Source organism: Anabas testudineus, chromosome 6, assembly GCF_900324465.2.
Source record: "Anabas testudineus chromosome 6, fAnaTes1.2, whole genome shotgun sequence".
Classification (NCBI taxonomy): Eukaryota; Metazoa; Chordata; class Actinopteri; order Anabantiformes; family Anabantidae; genus Anabas; species Anabas testudineus.
The window spans coordinates 6,664,589-6,670,400 of NC_046615.1; positions in this window are offsets into that span (position 1 = coordinate 6,664,589).

Sequence of the window (5,812 nt, forward strand, 5' to 3'; positions counted from 1 at the left end):
ACGCTCCAAATAAAAGCTCTCCTAGTAATCTGAGAGAAATCCATTTTCTGGCTGTAGTTATTTTTTCCGTTTTGTTGTTGGTATGACAGTCTAATCTCTTTGGCCAGGATGCTCAATCAGAGTGCCGTTACTGAACATTTCTGAGCGAAGAAGAAACAGAAACAACTGTCCAAGCCAGACACATAGAGATAAGCATTCTGTGAACAACAATTATGTGACAGTCCTCTTCTTACATCTTCTTACATCGCCTTATGTGGACAATTACGACATTGTGGATGGATGCCATGAATCTCTACAAATCTGCAGCCTGTAGATGATGGGGATCTCCGTAATGCATTGCTACTAAAGAAGCTCTGCTTAATGTTACTCTCTCTTCAGGTCTGGGATAAATCAATCCTCTCAACCTCTGTCAAATCCTGGGGTGGCCTCCAAAACGGGTGGGGTCAACCTTTTTTCCGAGCAACATGATGGGGTCCAAGAAGGATGTGGAGACATGCAGGGATATGCCAGCTGTGGACATAATCTAGATTAAAGTTGGGATTAAATGCCCCACAGGCAAATGGGTTGCTGCCCGAAACTCAGCTTTATCTAGTTGCTTTAATTTGATTTTTCCATTTATTTCTCCCCAGAATTCCAGTGATTCCAGTTCAATCCCTTTAAAAGTATTATGGCCTTTAATGCCCATATGATATATATATAGCATCATGTCACTGTCTACGAGATTTATAACTAGAGTGAAATTTGTAATTGGATTTGCTGCAGTAACATATTGCAGAGGGTGTAGCAGTCTGAATGAAGCAGTCCAACTTTGCATGATAAAATGGGAGGGATTACTTCATTCTTTTTTACATAGGTTATTATCCATCTGTGTACCGACACGCTCATACCATAATCACATACTACAGTACAACAGCATGTATAGTATTTCACAGAGGTGCTTATTCACCTGGATAATAATGCTAGAAATAGTTATGGTGATAAAGTGTCTTTAGATGAATAATAAAAGTGCCCATCAGATAATAAATATGCTTATAGCTGGTGGTATGGTTGGATGGAGCTGTCTGGTCTAGCACATTTATTAACACATCTTCACTTCGATTGAACCTGTAAATTAATGCTGATGTAACAGAAGCAAAACTCCATGCAAAACACCACTTATTTATCACTCACTGAAATGGCACAAAAACATATCTAACACAGCATTTTTTTATGGTTTGAAGGACATTTGTATTTTAATGGCAAAATATAAAGCATATAAAGGAACAGTGTGACATTTTGTTAAATGTCTTGTCTAGATGAGAAGGTTAATACCACCCAGAAGTGGCTCAATATGCTCCAGGGTTTAAACATATGCCTTCCACTGGTACACAACCAGAGTCAGCTCTGACCAGTTTGGTGCCTTAGGCAGGATTTTAGCTGGTGCCCCTTAAATCAGCCAATTCCACCACCAATCACTGTGTTCATACCCTTTCACAGAAACTGCATATAGTTTTTTGTTTTACAAAAATCCTCACAAACAGTAATAAAAGTGGCATAAAACTAATTATGGTGAAGGACACAAAATAAGCAAGCATTGTGTAGAGGTGCCAGCTGAGGCAGATGGCAGAGGTTGGATTTAAATATTCTGAAAGTGCGTATGAAGAGAAAATAATGAGTATATGTCAATACTTGAATAAAATCTGCTGATTGTGAAACTGAGCCAATAAAAGCGTCCGAGTCACATTAAAGTCTACATTATTCTAAACGACAAGAGTTATTACAGTGTTTTCCCTAGTTTGTGGAGGGCGCAGACAGTGTGATGACATTTTGTTGTTGCTGTTTGAATAAAAACTTTGCATATTTGAATCAATTTTGACCATTATTATTCCAACATTTGGGCAGTAGGGGAAGAACCACTAAAAAGGATTCTTCTGCCTACCACAATTAATTTCTTTTTCACTATGAAGATTATTTTGATTGTCATAACTTTGCCTTTAACCCTAACTGGAAGAAAAACACATCAAATAGACTAACTCAACAATCACTTTAAAAACAAACAGTGGGTTGGGTCGAAGAGAGGCTGGATGGTAATACTGTATTAGAGGATCCCTCAACAACATCTGCCTATTGTGACGGGAAGAGGTCGCTAGTGGTTATGTTTTAATTCAGCAAATATAATCCATGTAACTCTATTAATTATATAATTGTTTCAACACAAACCTCTGATTACTTTTACACAAATGACTCACATTACTGATTTTAATTGACTACCCTTGAACTGCAGCCACTGGAAATAAATGGAGATTAGTGATTTTTTGAAGGGACTTGTTCAGCTAGAACACATTAGGGTGATATAATAAAACTAGTAAGCCACACCACTGGATTTAATTGCCAAAAAACTGAAACTGTTTCCCACATTACAAAAACACTGAAGGAGGGACAATAAATGTTTTGCACTTTTAAATGAACCTAGAATCATTTATGCTTATTATAATGAATATTTATCATTTCATTTACTAGAACAGATTGATCGTATGAACTTTCTTTACTGTATTTTGTACACACACACACACACACACACACACACACACACAAAGCAGAGGTTGTTTCTTGATATCTCTTTGGGATGGATCGCCTGTGTGGTCCCTTTTTCAGCCTTCTCTTAGGAGCCTGTCTGCAGGCTCATCACTAACACTGTTGCTCCCAAAGACATATACTCCTCTGCTGAACCCAAATTACTCAGCTCTCACACCATGACCTGAATATGCCTCCCATTCTATCTTGTTTACCTGCTTTCTTTTCTCCCCCTCCCTCCTTTTCTTTAGCCATGCTGCCTCTTTTTTAAACTATTTTCTATACATAAATCTGCTCATCTGGAACAAGAAGAAAACTATTATTCAGGAAGTCAAACACAGTAACAGAAATGTAACCAATCATAAATATTGGAGGGCCTAATTTATTCCAGAAGTTACAGTGGGTGAAAAGTTGGTAAAGGCATGTCTTGCATCTCTTTCTCTCTCTGTTCCACATACATGCAGACAAATGTGCTCTCTCTCACGCCCACACGTATTGGACACCAAGGTTTTAGTGGGAGTTTTCTTGCTCATTGAAAGTCTAAGGGCTTAAGTGGTCACTGCATGCATTCATTGTTTCTATAACGTGGGTGTTGGGAAGCCCTTTGAGACTGTAAGTGTTATTATAAACATGCACAAATAATTTTAACTTGCAAATGTGTTAACCTGTAAATGTCTAGCTGCGTCTTTTGCAGACATATCAGATGGATTGGCTGTCATGTATGTCATTTCTCTCCATCTAATCGCTGTAATGTTAAAAAAAGGCTGTAAAATACTTTTTAAAAATTATAGTATAGTATTCTCAAAATCTCTCTCTCACCATATGTGAACATAGTGATTCACATACTGTAGTAATGTAGATGAGAGACTCTCATTTATATACCTTTAGAGCAATATGTAACTTAAGCGCTAGCCACTCTGCCCTGTCCAATCCTCACACTCCCTGCTCTGCTACGCTCTAAACCTCAGGACTTTACAGTCTTTATAATGAAATTACTGTAAATGAGAATGCTGCAAAGCTTACCAATCAACAGAGATAATTAAAATTCTCTAATTGTTTAGAAAGGCGCCGCTCAAAAACTTTTTAGTAATGCAGTAAATGTCTGCACTGCTGGCAGTGCTTTCCAATGAATCTGGGTCACAGGAGGCTTTTTTTCTTAGATTTAGTTTTTTACTTTATGTTACCAGCAGCAGGCCTAGGGAATATCTGGCCTGGAAGTACTATGGATCAATTAAGAGAAGACAGTGCTTATGCTTGTTTATTACTGAGCAGCACATTGACTGGGGCAGTAGCTGTATGTATAGTCTCCCTGCTTGATCCACGTGAGAGCAACAGCACTATACACTGTCTTTAAAGTTCCATAAAACCATAATATAAAATCAATAAAAAAACTTAATTACAAAAGAAAGGGGTGTTATGGTAAAGCTAATTATGTAGCTATTTCCAATCTGCTACATTAACAGACAATACATGGTATCCATCTTGTAAAACAGAAAGCTCATTGAGTCATCTATTTTCCAAAATGCCAAACTTGGAAAATACAAAGGAAGCTGGAGCCGGCACCTGCTTAGACTGGTAAACAGCCTGGATACATCGAAAGGTAAAAAAATACCTGTGAGATTTATCACATTAATTAGTGAGATTTAGAGGTGCTGGCAAACAGATGGAATAATTGTTGGCAAGAAGGAAAATAGGTTTAATTCCCCACAGTGACAAAACAGTTCCTTTAAAATACTATTCTGTATGTGTATGTTCATATTGGAGCACATGTTGCAGCCAGATAGACGTCAATCTCAGCTAGTGAACTGAATGATCTTGTTGAGCCTGGTCTGATTTTTGTCATTATTACATAGTGAAAACCCACTGGAATTGAACACCCTAAACCCCAAAACAACATGGGAAGCAGCTGGAAGGAGGTTTAGACAATTTAAAATTCACAGCAAGTTTTGCTTTCATCCTATATTTATATACAGATGCTGGCTCAGCAGCTAGAGATACAGTAGGTGCCGCAGGGTTGTCTTAGAGGAATTTTATAAGAGGTGTTGAAATTTTCATAGTAAAGCTAGTACTTAACTTTCAGTGTTCTTCACCCATGAATTCATTAAGGTTTAATAAAGCAGAAACTGTGTGATTGTGTAGAGACAGGTGGCCCTTGGGAAGCCCTTCTTATTATCATTTTTTTGTGCTGTTCTTCACTACAATGTTTAGGCTATGTTTAGGCACACACAACACTTGGTTAAGGTTAGGGACAGACCATTTTTTATACTACAGAAAAAGGCCTAGAGACCTGAGACCCAATGTGTACTCTGTGTTGTGAGAAATGTCTTTTGGAATTCTTTCTTTGTCATGAGATATGGTCAGACAGCACATTGCAAGATTTCTGATAAGATGTGAAACCAATTAAACCACAGAATATCAGAATGGTAGCCCCTATAGAGGACATATCCCACCATCTAGATTGAGAGTCCATGGCTCAGACTACAAAGGTAGAATTTAATCAGGTGGGTGAGTCTTCAAGGAGTCGTGGTTTATCTTTTCTACCTAATATAAAGGAATTAAATAGAAAAGTCAAGAAAACCTGTGGTGGAATCTGCCAAGACTACAGCATTGTAGGAAAACAATAAACAATTTACTGAATAGCATAAGCTTTGCATGTCAAAGAAAAGGGATAGAAAAGATGCATGGGGGTTTGACATAAATGCAAGGGTGACAGAAACAACAGAAGATACAGAAACAATAAGCGGAAAGAGAAAACGAGACTGTTTGTTCTGGCTCCTAATCTGAAGCTGCACAATATTTACCTTCATAATGAGCTGACCTGCGCGGAAATGAATTCTGATGAATGTAACAAAATCTTTAAAATCTAATGATAACACAATAGACATATGAACACACTTACACCAGGATAACAAACACTATAACAGGACACACACAGCCAGACACTACCTGGGAAAGCTCAGCAGGGCTGAAGAAGTGAATGTGAGGCTATAATGAAAAAACGAGTCTGCCCTGCGGGATACTCTTTCTACTGAATCACTATTCCAGAGTTGTAGACCACAAGTTTGCCTCTGTTATGAACAATGGTTACTTAAGAGCAGTGGGAAAAATTACACAGTCAGAAATGAGAGAGTTACAAATTATAGAGAGTGAAAGTCTGTTTGATAGAGACATGTTGCCCAATTCTGACACGTTGACAGAAGAAAATCCAGTGTTTTCTTAGTAGATTGTTCTGTGGTCATCCATGAACAAAGGACATAAT